Consider the following 18,344-nt stretch of genomic DNA (forward strand, 5'->3'; position numbering starts at 1 on the left):
TTACATTGGGAATAGTCCCAGCCCGAAAGATGGACCATCAATTACACTCGGAATAATCTCAGCCCGAGGGATAGACCATCGATTACAATGGGGATAATCACAGCCCCAGTGACAGACCATCGATTACATTGGGAATAATCACAGCCCTGAGTGACAGACCATCGATTGCAGTGGGAATAATCACAACCCTGAATGATAGACCACCGATTACAATGGCAATTATCCCAGCCCGAGTGATAGACCATCGATTACATAGGAATATGCAAGTCCGAGGTTTAGACCATCGATTACAGTGAAAATAATCCCAACCCATGTGATAGACCATCGATTACAGTGGGAATAATGCCAGCCCCAGTGATAGGCTATCGATTATAATGGGAATAATCCCAGACCCAATGATAGACCGTCGATTACAATGGGAATAATCCCAGCACCAGTGATAGGCCAACGATTAAAGTGGGAGTAATCCCAGCCAGAGTGATAGACAATCAATTACACTGGGAATAATCCCAGCCCGAGGAATAGATCATCAATTACAGTGCGAATAATCCAGCCAGAGTGATAGACCATCAATTACAGTAGGGATAATGCCAGTCCGAGGGATAGACCATCGATTACATTGTGAGCAGTCCCAGCCCGAGAGATGGACTATCAATTACACTCGGAATAATCTCAGCCCGAGGGATAGACCATCGATTACAGTGTGAATAATCCTAGACCCAGTGACAGACCATCGATTACAGTGGGAATAATCACAGCCCCAGTGATAGACCACGATTACAGTGGGAATAATCCCAGCCCGAGGGATAAACCATCGATTACAGTGGGAATAATCCCAGCCCCAGTCATAAGCGATCGATTACTGTAGGAATAATCCCCGCCTGAGGGATAAACCATCGATTACAGTGGGAATAATACCAGCCCCAGTGATAGACAATCGATTACAGTGGGAATAATCCCAGCCCGAGTGATAGACCATCGATTAGAGTGGGAATAATCCCAGCACGAGTGATAGACCATCGATTACGGTGGGAATAATCCCAGCACGAGTGATAGACCATCGATTGCAGTCGGAATAATCCAAAACCGATGGATAGACCAGCTGTTACAGTGGGAATAATCCCAGCCCTGAGTGACAGGCCATCGATTACAGTGGGAACAGTCCCAGGCCCGAGTGTTAGGCCATCGATTACACTGAGAATAATCGCAGCCCAAGGGATCGTGCACCGATTTCAGAGCGAATAATCCCAGAACGATTGATAGAACATCGATTGCAGTCGGAATAATCCCAGGCCTAGTGATAGTCCATCGATTATAGTGGGAATCATCTGAGCCCGCGGGATAGACTATCGATTACAGTGGGGATAATCCCAGACCCAGTGACAGACCATGGATTACATTGGGAATAATCCCAGCCCGAGTGATAGAGCATCGATTAGAGTTGGAATAATACCAGCTCGAGAGACAGAGCGTTGGTTCCAGTGGCAATAATCCCAGCTGGAGTGATAGAGCATCGATTAGAGTGGGAATAATCCCAGCCCGAGTGATAAAGCATCGATTACATTGGGAATAATTCCATCCCAAGGGATAGATATCGATTACAGCTCCAGAGATACAGCTTCGATTACTTCGGAAATAAACCAAGCCCCAAGGATAGACCATCGATTACACCGAGAATAATGCAAATCCGAGAGAGAGAGAGACCATCGATTACTGTGGGAATAATGCCAGCCCGAGGGACACAAAAATTGATTACAGTTTGAGCGATCCCAGCCCGAGGGATAGACCATCGATTACAGTGGGAATAGTCCCAGCACGAGTGACAGAGCATCGATTACAGTGGGAATAGTCCCAGCCCGAGTGATACACCATCGATTGCAGTGGGAATACTCCCAGCCCCAGAGATAGACAACCGATTACAATGGGAATAATCCCAGCTCGAGAACTAGACCATCGATTAAAGTGGGAATAATCACAGCCCCAGTGATAGAACATCGATTACAGTGGGAATAATTCCAGCCCCATTGATAGAACATCGATTACAGTGGGAATAATTCCAGCCCTAGTTACAGACCATCGATTACAGAGGGAATAATCCCAGCCACAGTGATAGACTATCGACTAGAGTGGGAATAATTCCATCCCGAGGGATAGACCATCGATCATAATGGGAATAATCCCAGTTTGAGGTATAGCCCATTGATTACAGTGGGAATAATTCCAGCTCCAGTGATACAAATTCGATGACAGTGGGAATAATCCCAGCCCGAGTGACAGACCATCGATTACAGTGGGAATAATCCCAACCCGAGTGATAGACCATCGATTACAGTGGGAATGATCCAAGCCAGAGGGATAGATCACCGATTACAGTGGGAATAAACCCAGCCTGAGTGATAGACCATCGATTACAGTGGGAATAAACCCAGCCTGAGTGATACGGACCACCCGGCATTGGACCACGAGACACCGGACACGACAAAGGCAAACCAAGCCCAGTCGACCCAGCAAAGTCCTCCTCACTAACATCTGGGGACTTGTGCCAAAATTGGGAGAGCTGTCCCACAGACTAGTCAAGCAACAGCCTGACAGAGCCATACTCACAGAATCATATCTTTCAGCCAACGTCCCAGACTCTTTCATCACCATCCCTGGGTATGTCCTGTCCCACCGGCAGGACAGACCCACCAGAGGTGGCGGTACAGTGATATACAGTTAGGAGGGAGTGGCCCTGGGAGTCCTTAACATTGACTCTGGACCCCATGAAATCTAATGGCATCAGGTCAACATGGGCAAGGAAACCTCCTGCTGATTACCACCTACCGCCCTCCCTCAGCTGATGAATCAGTCCTCCTCTATGTTGAACACCACTTGGAGGAAGCACTGAGGGTAGCAAGGGCACAGAATGTACTCTGGGTGGGGGACTTCAATGTCCATCACCAAGAGTGGCTCGGTAGCACAACTACTGATCAAGCTGGCCGAGTCCTGAAGGACATAGCTGCTAGACTGGGCCTGCGGCAGGTGGTGAGCGAACCAACACGAGGGAAAAACTTACTTGACCTTGTCCTGACCAATCTACCTGTCGCAGATGCATCTGTCCATGACAGTATTGGTAGGAGTGACCACCGCACAGTCCTCGTGGTGATGAAGTCCCGTCTTCGCACTGAGGACACCATCCAACGTGATGTGTGGCACTACCACCGTGCTAAATAGGATAGATTCAGAACAGATCTAGCGACTCAAAACTGGGCATCCATGAGGTGCTGTGGGCCATCAGCAGCAGCAGAATTGTATTCCAGCACAATCTGTAACCTCGTGGCCCAGCACATTCCTCGTTCTACCATAACCAACAAGGCAGGAGATCAACCCTGGTTCAATGAGGAGTGTAGAAGAGCATGCCAGGAGCAGCACCAGGCGTACCTAAAAATGAGGTGCCAACCTGATGAAGCTACAACTCAGGACTACATGCATGCTAAACAGCGGAAGCAACATGCTATAGACAGAGCTAAGCGATTCCACAACCAACGGATCAGATCAAAGCTCTGCAGTCCTGCCACATCCAGTCCTGAATGGTGGTGGACAATTAAACTAACGGGAGGAGGAGGCTCTGTAAACATCCCCATCCTCAACGATGGCGGAGTCCAACACATGAGTGCAACAGGCAAGGCTGAAGCGTTTGCAACCATCTTCAGCCAGAAATGCCGAGTGGATGATCCATCTCGGCCATCTCCCAATATCCCCACCAGTCTTCAGCCAATTCGATTCACTCCACGTGATATCAAGAAACGGCTGAGTTCACTGGATACAGGAAAGGCTATGGGCCCCGACAACATCCCGGCTTTGGTGCTGAAGTCTTGTGCTCCAGCACAAGCTGCGCCTCTAGCCAAACTGTTCCAGTACAGCTACAACACTGGCATCAACACGACAATGTGGAAAATTGCCCAGGTATGACCTGTCCACAAAAAACAGGACAAATCCAATCCGGCCAATTACCACCCCATCAGTCTACTCTCAATCATCAGCAAAGTGATGGAAGGTGTCGTCGACAGTGCTATCAAGCGGCACTTACTCACCAATAACCTGCTCACCGATGCTCAGTTTGGGTTCCGCCAGGACCACTCGGCTCCAGACCTCATTACAGCCTTGGTCCAAACATGGACAAAAGAGCTGAATTCCAGAGGTGAGGTGAGAGTGACTGCCCTTGACATCAAGGCAGCATTTGACCGAGTGTGGCACCGAGGAGCCCTCGTAAAATTGAAGTCAATGGGAATCAGGGGGAAAACTCTCCAGTGGCTGGAGTCATACCTAGCACAAAGGAAGATGGTAGTGATTGTTGGTGGCCAATCATCTCAGCCCCAGGCATTGCTGCAGGAGTTCCTCAGGGCAGTGTCCTCTGCCCAACCATCTTCAGCTGCTTCATCAATGTCCTTCCCTCCATCATAAGCTCAGAAATGGGGATGTTCGCTGATGATTGCACAGTGTTCAGTTCCATTCGCAACCCCTCAGATAACGAAGCAGTCCGAGCCCGCATGCAGCAAGACCTGGACAATATCCAGGCTTAGGCTCATAAGTGGCAAGTAACATTCGCGCCAGACAAGTGCCAGGCAATGACCATCTCCAACAAGAGAGAGTCTAACCACCTCCCCTTGACATTCAACGGCATTACCATCGCCGAATCCCCCACCATCAACATCCTGGGGGTCACCATTCACCAGAAACTGAACTGGACCAAGAGCAGGTCAGAGGCTGGGTATTCTGCGGTGAGTGACTCACCTCCTGACTCCCCAAAGCCTTTCCACCATCTACAAGGCACAAGTCAGGAGTGTGATGGAATACTCTCCACTTTCCTAGAGAAGTGCAGCTCCAACAACACTCAAAAAGCTCGACACCATCCACGACGAAGCAGCCCGCTTGATTGGCACCCCATCCACCACCTTAAACATTCACTACCTTCACCACCGGCGCACTGTGGCTGCAGTGTGTACCATCCACAGGATGCACTGTAGCAACTCGCCAAGGCTTCTTCGACAGCACCTCCCAAACCCGCGACCTCTACCACCTAGAAGGACAAGGGCAGCAGGTACATGGGAACAACACCACCTGCACGTTCCCCTCCAAGTCACACACCATCCCGACTTGGAAATATATCGCCGTTCCTTCATTGTCGCTGGGTCAAAATCCTGGAACTCTCTTCCTCACAGCACTGTGGGAGAACCGTCACCACACGGACTGCAGCGGTTCAAGAAGGCAGCTCACCACCACCTTCTCATGGGCAATTAGGGATGGGCAATAAATGCCGGCCTCGCCAGCGACGCCCACATCCCATGAAAGAATAAAAAAAAGCCTGAGTGATAGACCATCGATTGCAGTGGGAACAATCCAACACCGAGTGATGGACCATCGATTACAGTGGGAATAATCCAACACCGAGTGATGGACCATCGATTACAGTGGGAATAATCCAACACCGAGTGATGGACCATCGATTACAGTGGGAATAATCCAACACCGAGTGATGGACCATCGATTACAGTGGGAATAATCCAACACCGAGTGATGGACCATCGATTACAGTGGGAATAATCCAACGCCGAGTGATGGACCATCGATTACAGTGGGAATAATCCAACGCTGAGTGATGGACCATCGATTACAGTGGGAATAATCCAACGCTGAGTGATGGACCATCGATTACAGTGGGAATAATGGCAGCCCGAGTTATGGACCATCAATTACAGTGGGAATAATATCAGCCCGAGTTATAGACCATCGATTACAGTGGGAATAATATCAGCCCGAGTTATAGACCATCGATTACAGTGGGAATAATGGCAGCCCGAGTTATAGACCATCGATTACAGTGGGAATAATATCAGCCCGAGTTATAGACCATTGATTACAGTGGGAATAATATCAGCCCGAGTTATAGACCATTGATTACAGTGGGAATAATATCAGCCCGAGTTATAGACCATCGATTACAGTGGGAATAATGGCAGCCCGAGTTATAGACCATTGATTACAGTGGGAATAATGGCAGCCCGAGTTATAGACCATCAATTACAGTGGGAATAATATCAGCCCGGGTTTTTGACCATCGATTACTGTGGGAATAATCCCAGCCCGAGCGATGGACCACCGATTACAGTGGGAATAATCCCAGCCCGAGCGATGGACCACCGATTACAGTGGGAATAATCCCAGCCCGAGCGATGGACCACCGATTACAGTGGGAATAATCCCAGCCCGAGCGATGGACCACCGATTACAGTGGGAATAATCCCTGCGACTATCGATGGGCTGTAACAACACGAGTTGCTCATTGTTCAGGATCAGGTTCTAACCAATGGACTCAGTCTCTCCCGAGGCTCTCAGGCCCCTCAGACCGAGAGCTCACTCTGTTCGGAATTCGGGTGGTTGGAGTCAGCCCTCGGCTTCCTGGGAAGGTGGGATTTATCTAATATCCCTTCTCGTATTCTTTGCCTCAGGCTCTGGACCTCAATGTGTTTGTGCTTTCTAAAATAGAAAGAAGGGGATTGAATTGCCCCTGTTCAGAAGCTCTGTCATCCCCCCTTCCACTCCTAATGCTGCTCTGAGCAGCTGAGTAAATATATGTCCCAAAGCGTTGTTTGAACGGTTGGTACATTTTTAAAGGGGGTGCAGGAACAGAGAGGCATGGAGTTCACATATACAAATCTTTAAAGGTGGCGGGACAATTTGAGAACGCTCTTAAAAAAGCTTATGGGATCCTGGGCTTTATAACAAGAGGCATGAAGTCCAAAAGCAAGGAAGTTATGGTTAGGCCTCAGCTCGAGTTTTGTGTCCAATTCTGGGCACCACACTTTAGGAACGATGTCAAAGCTTTGGAGAGGGTGCAGAGGAGATTTACGTGAATGGCACCAGGGATGAGGGCCTTCAGTTATCTGGAGAGATGAGAGAGGCTGGGATTGCTCTTAGAGCAGAGAAGGTCAATGGTGAACTTTTATAGAGGCGGTCAAATTATGAAAGGTTTTGATGGAGTAAATAAGCCTGTTTCCAGTGGCAGGAAGGTCAGTGACCAGAGGACACAGATTTAAGGTAATAGGCAAAATTAAGGTAATAAGAGAAAATATTTTATGCAGCCAGTTGTTATGCTCTGGAATGCACTGCCTGAAAGGGCGGTGGAAGCAGATTCAATCGTAACTTTCAAAAGGGAATTGGATAAATATTTGAAAAGGAAAATCTTGCAGAGCTATGGGGGGGGGGGGAGAGCAGAGAAGTGGAACTAATTGGAGAGCTCTTTCAAAGAGCCAGCACAGGCACGATGGGCCGAATGGCCTCCTCCTGCGCTGTACGATTCTATGATCCTCAGAAGCTGTTAAGCTTGTTGCTGAGGAGTATGTCCATTGAGCAACATGATTCAAAATCATGATGCACCTTCAGGAAACATTGCCCCAGAGTCTCTTCACAAACATGGACTTTTAAGTATATTTTACAGCTTTCAAATGAAAGAATTCCACAGCTACCCTAGAATGACTTTGACACACCTAATAGCAGTTAAATGTTAACTAAATACGTGCAGTGTTTTACCAACAGAGAATTCACCTGTAAAGAAAATGAAGAAATGCCACCAGTCCAATGCTCTCCTGGCCGATCTCCAATCCTCCACCCTTTGTAAACACCAGCTCAGCCAAGACTCTGCTGCCCGTATCCTAACACGCACCAAATCCCGTTCACCCATCACCCACTGTGCTCGCTGACCTACATTGGCTCCTGGTCCGGGAACACCTTGATTTTAAAATTTGCATTCTGGTTTTCAAATCTCTCCCTGGCCTCGCCCCTCCTTATCTCTGTAACCTCCTCCAGCCCGACAACCCTCCAAGATCTCTGCGCTCCTCCAATACTGGCCTCTTGTGCATCACCCGATTTTAATATCTCCACCACTGGTGGCCGTGCCTTCAGCTGCCTGGGCCCTGAGCTCTGGCTTTCCCTTCCTAAACCTCTCCACCTCTCTCTCCTCCAAGACCTTCTTTTAAACTTGCCTCTTGGTCACCAGTCCTTCTTTGTCTGATAATCGTTCCTGTGAACCACCTTGGCCGTTTTACCATGTTAAAGGTGCTGTATAAATGGGAGATGTAGTTTAGTAGCCCAAGTATAAAAGGGATGAGTTACGAATTAACATTTCCTGTTGTACTATTGACAAATTGGGAGAGTCATTTCTTATTGTAACATTACTAAATTGGGAGTCATTTCTTATTGCAATATTGACAAATTCGGAGAGTCATTTCTTATTGTAACATTAATAAATTGGGAGTCATTTCTTATTGTAATATTGATAAATTGGGAGAGTCATTTCTTATTGTAATATTAATAAATTGGGAGTCATTTCTTATTGTAATATTGATAAATCGGGAGAGTCATTTCTTATTGTAACATTGATAAATTGGGAGTCATTTCTTATTGTAATATTGATAAATTGGGAGAGTCATTTCTTATTGCAATATTGACAAATTCGGAGAGTCATTTCTTATTGTAATATTACTAAATTGGGAGAGTCATTTCTTATTGTAACATTACGAAATTGGGAGAGTCATTTCTTATTGTAATATTAATAAATTGGGAGAGTCATTTCTTATTGTAATATTGATAAATTGAGGTGCAATCACAAATGTATTTAAATTGCTGATTTGCCTTTTAAAAGTTAGGGCTGGAATCAGATCTTAGGAAATATCGGTAAACGTTAAGAATGAGATGAGATGAAAGGTTTCGAATGTCCCTCCACAGCAGTTTGTAGTAGTTTGGTCGAAAGATGACTTTTAAAGGGGGAAGGGAAGCAACACTTTGTTTCAGCTTCTTCACTGAGCCGGGGAAAACATTTCACAGAAAGTCTACCTCAGGCTCTAAAAAATTAAATCTCTGGTCAATCAGGGAGCAGAATCCTGGACTTAATGTCACAGGACTCCACCCATTGTCGTTTGAAAACTGAGCCACTTCTTTACAAGAAAGTTGGGTTTTGGTTTGGTATTTCTGGCCTTTAAAGCTTCATCACAAATAGAAATAAAAACAGAAAATGCTGGAGAAGCTCAGCAAGTCAGGCAGCATCTGCGGAGAGAGAAACAGAATTAACTTTTCAGGTCGAAGACCTTTCGTCAGAACTGGAAGATGCTAAAAGAGTTAATGTTTTTGAGCCAGGGAAAGGGAGGAAAGAACAAAAGGGAAGGTCTGTGATAGGATAGAGGGCAAGAGTGATTAAATGTTAAAAGGGATGATGGTGCAAGGCAAGGAGGGTGGGAATGGGACAGGTTTAAGAAACAAAAGATTGATCCGGAGTAGCTGTAAATGGCAGCAGCAGAACCATTACCAGCACTAGCTGATCGAAATAATAGGAGCAGTGGTTATGATCTGAAGTTATTGAAATCAATGTGGAGTCCGGAAGGTTGTAAAGTGCCTAAACGAAAGAGGAGGTGCTGTTCCTCGAACTACATTGGAACAGTGTAAGAGGCCGAGGACAGAGTCGGAGTGGGAATGGGAATGGCATGCGACCGGCAGGTCAGGGTCACACTTGCAGACTGAGCAGAGGTGTTCAGGCAAAGCGATCACCCAATCTGTGTTTGGTCTCCCCAGTGTAGAGGAGACCGCATTGTGTGCAGCGGATAGATACAGAATACTAAATTGAAAGAAGGACCTGGAAGGAGCGTTTGGTGCCCTGGTGGTGAAGGGAGGAGGTGAAAGGGCAGGTGTTGCATCTCCTGCGCTCGCACAGGAAGGTGCCATGGGGAGGAGAGCAGGTGTTGGAGGTGATGGAAGAGTGGACCAGGGTGTCACGGAGGGAGCGGTCCCTTCGGAATGCTGAAAGCGGGGGTGGGGGGAAAATGTGTTCGGTGGTGGGGATCGCGCTGGAGGTGGCAGAAATGCGGAGGATGTTGTGTTGAATGTGGAGGCTGGTGGGGTGGAAGGTGAGGACAAGGGGGACCCTATCATGGTTCTGGGTGGGAGGGGAAGGTTGAGGGCAGAAATGTGGAAATGGGACGGACACGATCGAGGGCTCTGTCAACTACCAGTGGAGGGGAATCCTCGGTTGAGGAAAAAGGAAGACATATCGGAAGCACTGGTGTGGAAGGTAGCGTCGTCAGAACAGGTGCGACGGAGACGGAGAAACTGGGAGAAGGGAATAGAGTCCTTACTGGAAGCAGGGTGGGAGGAAGTGTAATCAAGGTAGCTGTGGGAGTTGGTGGGCTTATAGTAGATATTGGTTGACAGCCTGAAATGGAGATAGAGAAGTCGAGGAAGGGAAGGGAAGAGTCAGAGATGGACCATGGGAAGGCGAGGGAAGGGTGGAAATTGAAGCAAATTTGAAAAATTTTCCAGTTCGGAGCGAGAGCAGGAACTGGCACTGATACAATCATCAATGTACCAGAAAGAGGTAAGAGAGGGGACCAGAGTAGGACTGAACAAGGAATGTTCCACGTATTCCACAAAAGGCAGTACAAAGTGTCTCTCCCCACCCCCCCCACCCGATACTCGGTACAGAGACTCTCCCCACCACCCCCCAACACTCGGTACAGGGTGTTCACCCCCCCCCCCCCCCCCAACACTCGGTACAGGGTGTTCACCCCCCCCCCCCGCCCCCCCCCCGTACACTCGGTACACCAGTGTTCACCCCCCCCCCGTACCTCGGTACACAGTGTTCACCCCCCCCCCCCCGTACACTTCGGTACACGGTGTTCACCCCCCCCCCCCCCGTACTCTCGGTACACAGTGTTCACCTCCCCCCCACCCCCTCCCGTACACTTGGTACACAGTGTTCACCCCCCACCCCCCCGTACTCTCGGTACACAGTGTCACCCCCCTCCCCCCCCCCCCCCCCCCCGTACTCTCGGTACAAACGGTGTTCACCCCCCCCCACCGTACACTCGGTACACAGTGTTCACCCCCCCCCCCCCACCGTACACTCGGTACACAGTCGTTCACCCCCCCCCCCGTACTCTCGGTACACAGTGTTCACCCCCCCCCGTACACTCGGTACACAGTGTTCACCCCCCCCCCCCGTACACTCGGTACACGGTGTTCACCCCCCCCCCCCCGTACTCTCGGTACAACAGTGTTCACCTCCCCCCCACCCCCTCCCGTACACTTGGTACACAGTGTTCACCCCCACCCCCCCCGTACTCTCGGTACACAGTGTTCACCCCCCCCCCCCCCCCCCACCGTACTCTCGGTACACGGTGTTCACCCCCCCCCACCGTACACTCGGTACACAGTGTTCACCCCCCCCCCCACCGTACACTCGGTACACAGTGTTCACCCCCCCCCCCCGTACTCTCGGTACACAGTGTTCACCCCCCCCTCCGTACACTCGGTACACAGTGTTCACACCCCCCCCCCCACCGTACACTCGGTACACAGTGTTCACCCCCCCCCCCCGTACTCTCGGTACACGGTGTTCACCCCCCCCCCCACCGTACTCTCGGTACACAGTGTTCACCCCCCCCCCCGTACTCTCGGTACACAGTGTTCACCCCCCCCCCGTACTCTCGGTACAACGGTGTTCACCCCCCCCCCCCACCGTACTCTCGGTACACAGTGTTCACCCCCCCCCCCCGTACACTCGGTACACAGTGTTCACCCCCCCCCCCCCGTACTCTCGGTACACAGTGTTCACCCCCCCCCCCACCGTACACTCGGTACACAGTGTTCACACCCCCCCCCCCCCCCCGTACTCTCGGTACACAGTGTTCACCCCCCCACCCCCCCCCGTACACTCGGTACACAGTGTTCACTCCCCCCCCCCCCCGTACACTCGGTACACAGTGTTCACCCCCCCCCCCCACCGTACACTCGGTACACAGTGTTCACCCCCCCCCCCCCGTACACTCGGTACACAGTGTTCACCCCCCCCCCCCCCCGTACTCTCGGTACACAGTGTTCTCACCCCCCCCCCCCCCCCGTACACTCGGTACACAGTGTTCACCCCCCCCCCGTACACTCGGTACACAGTGTTCACCCCCCCCCCCCCGTACTCTCGGTACACAGTGTTCACACCCCCCCCCCCCCGTACTCTCGGTACACAGTGTTCACCCCCCCCCCCCACCGTACACTCGGTACACAGTGTTCACCCCCCCCCCCCGTACTCTCGGTACACAGTGTTCACCCCCCCCCCCCCCCCGTACACTCGGTACACAGTGTTCACCCCCCCCCCGTACACTCGGTACACAGTGTTCACCCCCCCCCCCCCGTACTCTCGGTACACAGTGTTCACCCCCCCCCCCCCCGTACTCTCGGTAACACAGTGTTCACCCCCCCCCCCCCCACCGTACACTCGGTACACAGTGTTCACCCCCCCCCCCCCCGTACACTCGGTACACAGTGTTCACCCCCCCCCCCCCCCGTACTCTCGGTACACAGTGTTCACCCCCCCCCCCCCCCGTACTCTCGGTACACGGTGTTCACCCCCCCCCCCCAGTACTCTCGGTACACAGTGTTCACCCCCCCCCCCCGTACTCTCGGTACACAGTGTTCACCCCCCCCCCCCCGTACGCTCGGTACACAGTGTTCACCCCCCCCCCCCCACCGTACTCTCGGTACACAGTGTTCACCCCCCCCCCCCCCCCGTACACTCGGTACACAGTGTTCACCCCCCCCCCCCCCCCCGTACACTCGGTACACAGTGTTCACCCCCCACCCCCCCCCGTACACTCGGTACACAGTGTTCACCCCCCCCCCCCCACCGTACACTCGGTACACAGTGTTCACCCCCCCCCCCCCGTACACTCGGGTACACAGTGTTCACCCCCCCCCCCCGTACACTCGGTACACAGTGTTCACCACCCCCCCCCCCCCCACCGTACACTCGGTACACAGTGTTCACCCCCCCCCCCCGTACACTCGGTACACAGTGTTCACCCCCCCCCCCCCCCGTACTCTCGGTACACAGTGTTCACCCCCCCCCCCCCCGTACACTCGGTACACAGTGTTCACTTTCCCCCCCCCCCCGTACACTCGGTACACAGTGTTCACCCCCCCCCCCCCCGTACACTCGGTACACAGTGTTCACCCCCCCCCCCCCCGTACTCTCGGTACACAGTGTTCACCCCCCCCCCCCCCCGTACACTCGGTACACAGTGTTCACCCCCCCCCCCCCGCGTACACTCGGTACACAGTGTTCACCCCCCCCCCCCCGTACACTCGGTACACAGTGTTCACCCCCCCCCCCCCCGTACACTCGGTACACAGTGTTCACCCCCCCCCCCCCCGTACTCTCGGTACACAGTGTTCACCCCCCCCCCCCCGTACACTCGGTACACGGTGTTCACCCCCCCCCCCCCCGTACACTCGGTACACGGTGTTCACCCCCCCCCCCCCGTACACTCGGTACAACGGTGTTCACACCCCCCCCCGTACACTCGGTACACAGTGTTCACCCCCCCCCCCCCGTACTCTCGGTACACAGTGTTCACCCCCCCCCCCCCGTACACTCGGTACACAGTGTTCACCCCCCACCCCCCACCGTACACTCGGTACACAGTGTTCACACCCCCCCCCCCCCGTACACTCGGTACACAGTGTTCACCCCCCCCCCCCCCGTACACTCGGTACACAGTGTTCACCCGCCCCCCCCCCGTACACTCGGTACACAGTGTTCACCCCCCCCCACCCGTACACTCGGTACACAGTGTTCACCCCCCCCCCCCCCCCCGTACACTCGGTACACAGTGTTCACCCCCCCCCCCTCCCACGTACACTCGGTACACGGTGTTCACCCCCCCCCCCCCACCGGTACACTCGGTACACAGTGTTCACCCCCCCCCCCCCGTACTCTCGGTACACAGTGTTCACCCCCCCCCCCCCGTACGCTCGGTACACAGTGTTCACCCCCCCCCCCCCCCCCCCGTACTCTCGGTACACAGTGTTCACCCCCCCCCCCCCCCGTACGCTCGGTACACAGTGTTCACACCCCCCCCCCCCGTACTCTCGGTACACAGTGTTCACCCCCCCCCCCCGTACACTCGGTACACGGTGTTCACGACCCCCCCACCCCCGTACGCTCGGTACACAGTGTTCCCCCCCCCCCCCGTACTCTCGGTACACAGTGTTCACCCCCCCCCCCCCCGTACACTCGGTACACAGTGTTCACCCCCCCCCCCCCCCCGTACACTCGGTACACAGTGTTCACATTCCCCCCCCCACCCCCAGTACTCTCGGTACAACGGTGTTCACCCCCCCCCCCCCCGTACACTCGGTACACAGTGTTCACGCCCCCCCCCCCCGTACACTCGGTACACAGTGTTCACCCCCCCACCCCGTACACTCGGTACACAGTGTTCACCCCCCCCCCCCCCGTACTCTCGGTACACAGTGTTCACCCCCCCCCCCCCCCCCCCGTACTCTCGGTACACAGTGTTCACCCCCCCCCCCCCGTACTCTCGGTACACAGTGTTCACCCCCCCCCCCCCGTACGCTCGGTACACAGTGTTCACCCCCCCCCCCCCCCCGTACTCTCGGTACACAGTGTTCACCCCCCCCCCCCCCGTACTCTCGGTACACGGTGTTCACCCCCCCCCCCCCGTACACTCTCGTACACAGTGTTCACCCCCCCCCCCACCGTACACTCGGTACACAGTGTTCACCCCCCCCCCCACCACCGTACACTCGGTACAACAGTGTTCACCCCCCCCCACCCCCGTACTCTCGGTACACAGTGTTCACCCCCACCCCCCCCCCCCCGTACACTCGGTACACAGTGTTCACCCCCCCCCCCCCCGTACACTCGGTACACAGTGTTCACCCCCCCCCCCCCACCGTACACACTCGTACACGGTGTTCACCCCCCCCCCCCCGTACGCTCGGTACACAGTGTTCACCCCCCCCCCCCGTACACTCGGTACACAGTGTTCACCCCCCCCCCCCCTCCGTACGCTCGGTACACAGTGTTCCCCACATACTCAGGACAAGGTTTCACACCATTCCCAACCATTCTCCCGTGAACCACACCTCTCTTCACTGAACTCCAACATCCACCGAAACCCAACTCTCCCCACTGAACCTCTCCCCACCGAACCTCTCCCCACCGAACCTCTCCCCACCGAACCTCTCCCACCGAACCTCTCCCCACCGAACCTCTCCCCACCGAACCTCTCCCCACCGAACCTCTCCCCACCGAACCTCTCCTCCCACCGAACCTCTCCCCACCGAACCTCTCCCCACCGAACCGAACCCCACCGAACCGAACCCCACCGAACCGAACCGAACCCGCCGAACCGAACCCCGCCGAACCGAACCCCGCCGAACCGAACCCCGCCGAACCTCTCCCCGCCGAAACCGAACCCCGCCGAACCGAACCCCGCCGAACCGAACCCCGCCGAACCTCTCCCCACCGAACCCCACCGAACCTCTCCCCGCCGAACCGAACCCCGCCGAACCGAACCCCGCCGAACCGAACCACCGCCGAACCGAACCCCCGCCGAACCTCTCCCCACCGAACCTCTCCCCACCGAACCTCTCCCCACCGAACCTCTCCCCACCGAACCTCTCCCCACCGAACCTCTCCCCACCGAACCTCTCCCCACCGAACCTCTCCCCACCGAACCTCTCCCCACCGAACCTCTCCCCACCGAACCTCTCCCACCGAACCCCGCCGAACCGAACCTCTCCCCACCGAACCTCTCCCCGCCGAACCTCTCCCCGCCGAACCCCGCCGAACCTCTCCTCTCCCACCGAACCTCTCCCCACCGAACCTCTCCCCACCGAACCTCTCCCCACCGAACCTCTCCCCACCGAACCTCTCCCCACCGAACCTCTCCCCACCGAACCTCTCCCCACCGAACCTCTCCCCACCGAACCTCTCCCCACACTGAACATCTCCCCACCGAACCTCTCCCCACCGAACCTCTCCCCACCGAACCTCTCCCACCGAACCCCGCCTCTCCCCACACTGAACATCTCCTCTCCACACCTCTCCCCACTGAACCCCGCCTCTCTCCCGACCGAAACCCCGCCTCTCTCTCCCCACCGAACCAAATCCCCCTCCCAGATGCCAGACCCATGTGGGCCACAGATACCCAGAGATGGAGTAGTCCAGGCCCCCAGTGAAGGGGAGCTGGGTCCAGGTAGCCCCTCTCCAACATCCAGGCTGGATGTACCAGTGCTGTGCACCTCGAGTCACTGGAGAAGACGTAATCTGGACTCTGCTCCTGTACCACCTGCACCTTTAGCCTTACGGATTAATCAAGGACAGTCAGCATGGATTTGTTACGGGAAGGTCGTGTCTGACTAACCTGATTGAATTTTTTTGAAGCGGGAACAAGGAGGATCGATGAGGGTAACACGTTTGATGTAGTCTACATGGATTTTAGCAAGGCTTCTGACAAGGTCCTACATGGCAGACAGGTCAGAAAAGTAAAAGCCCATGGGGATCCAAAAGAAAGTGGCAAGTTGGATCCAAAATTGGCTCAGCGGCAGGAAGCAAAGGGTAATGGTTGATGGGTGGTATTGTGACAGAAAGCTGTTTCCAGTGGGCTACACAGGGCTCAATATTAGGTCCCTTGCTTTTTGTAGTATGTACAAGTGATTTAGACTTAAATGTAGGGGGCATAATTAATAAGTTTGCAGAGGATACAAAAATTGGCTGTATGGTTGATAGTGAGGAGGAAAGCTGGAGACTGCAGGAAGATATAAATGGACTAGTCAGGTGGGCAGAAAAGTGGCAAATGGAATTCAATCCAGTCAATATCCTTGTGGGGAGGTTTGCTAGTGCTGTTGGGGAGGGTTTAAACTAGTTTGGCAGGGGGATGGAACCTGAGCGTAGATTCAGAAGGGAGAGAAGCAGAGCTGGAAATAGAAGGCAGAAAATGAGTAAGGTGAGTTTGGAAGGCAGAGGAAACAAAGGCTAGAAAATAGACAACAAAGGAGTTTGGCCGTGCTTAATGGTATATATCACAATGGAAGGAGTCTAGTGAATAAGGCAGGTGAGCTGAGGGCACAGATAGACACGTGGCAGTACGATATCAGAGCTATTACTGAAACATGGCTTAAAGAGGGGCAGGAATGGCAGCTCAAACATTCCTGGTTACAGGGTTTACAGACGAGTTAGAGAGGGGGATAAAGAGGAGGAGGGGGGGTGGAAATATTGCTTAAAGGAACAATTACAGAGCCGTGAGGAGGGATGATATGTTAGAAGGATCATCACATGAGGCCATATGGGTGGAACTGAAGAACAAAAAAGGGGCAATCACACTGCTGGGAGTGTACTATAGACCCCCAAACAGGCAGAGGGAGATAGAAGAGCAAATATGTAGGCAAATTTCTGAGAAGTGCAAAAATAATAGGGCAGTAATAGTGGGGGATTTCAACTACCCGAATATTAACTGGGATACAAACAGTGTAAAAGGTATAGAGGGCGCAGAATTCTTAAAATGCATTCTAGGAGAACTTTTTTTAGCCCAACAAGAGAGGGGACAATTCTCTGACTTAGTGTTAGGGAATGAAGTTGGGCAGGAGGAAGGAGAATCAGTGGGAGAGCATTTTGGTGGTAGTGATCATAATTCAGTTAGATTTAGTGTAGTTATGGAAAAGGACAAAGAGAGAACAGGAGTAAAAGTTCTCAATTGGGGAAAGGCCAATTTTACTAAACTGAGAAGTGATTTAGCAAATGTGGACTGAAAACAGCTACTTGAAGGTAAATCAGTGTCAGAGCAGTGGGAGGCATTCAAGGGGGAGATAGTGACTGTTCAGGGCAAATAAGTTCCCCCAAAGAAAAAGGGTGGGACTCCCAAATCTACATGACAAGGAGCATAAAGGGTAGGAGAAGCCAAAAAAGGGAAGCTTGTGTCAGATCCCGAGAGCTCAATACTACAGAAAGCCGAGAGGAGTACAGAAAGTACAGGGGTGAAATTAAAAAGGAAATTAGGAAAGCAAAGAGAGAGCATGAAAAAATATTGGCAAGTAAAATCAAGGAAAATCCAAAAACGTTTCATAAATACATTAAGAGCAAGAGGATAACTAAGGAAAGAGTAGGGCCTATTAGAGACCAAAAAGGTAACCTATGTGGAGAGGCAGAAGATGTGGGTATGGTTCTTAATGAATACTTTGTATCTGTCTTCACAAAAGAGAGGGCGATGCAGCGATTGTAGTTAAGGAGGAGGAGTGTGAAATATTGGATGGGATAACATAGTGAGAGAGGAAGTATTAAGGGGATTAGCATCTCAGGCTGTTAAGAGAAGCAAGGGAGGAAATAGCAGAAGCTCTGACCATCACTTCCAATCCTCACTGGATACAGGCGTGGTGCCAGAGGATTGCTAAAGTTGTACCGTTGTTTAAAAAGGGAGAAAGGATAGACCGAGTAATTACAGGCCAGTCAGTCTAACCTG

This window comes from Heptranchias perlo, unplaced genomic scaffold (assembly GCF_035084215.1).
Source record: "Heptranchias perlo isolate sHepPer1 unplaced genomic scaffold, sHepPer1.hap1 HAP1_SCAFFOLD_49, whole genome shotgun sequence".
Lineage (NCBI taxonomy): Eukaryota > Metazoa > Chordata > Chondrichthyes > Hexanchiformes > Hexanchidae > Heptranchias > Heptranchias perlo.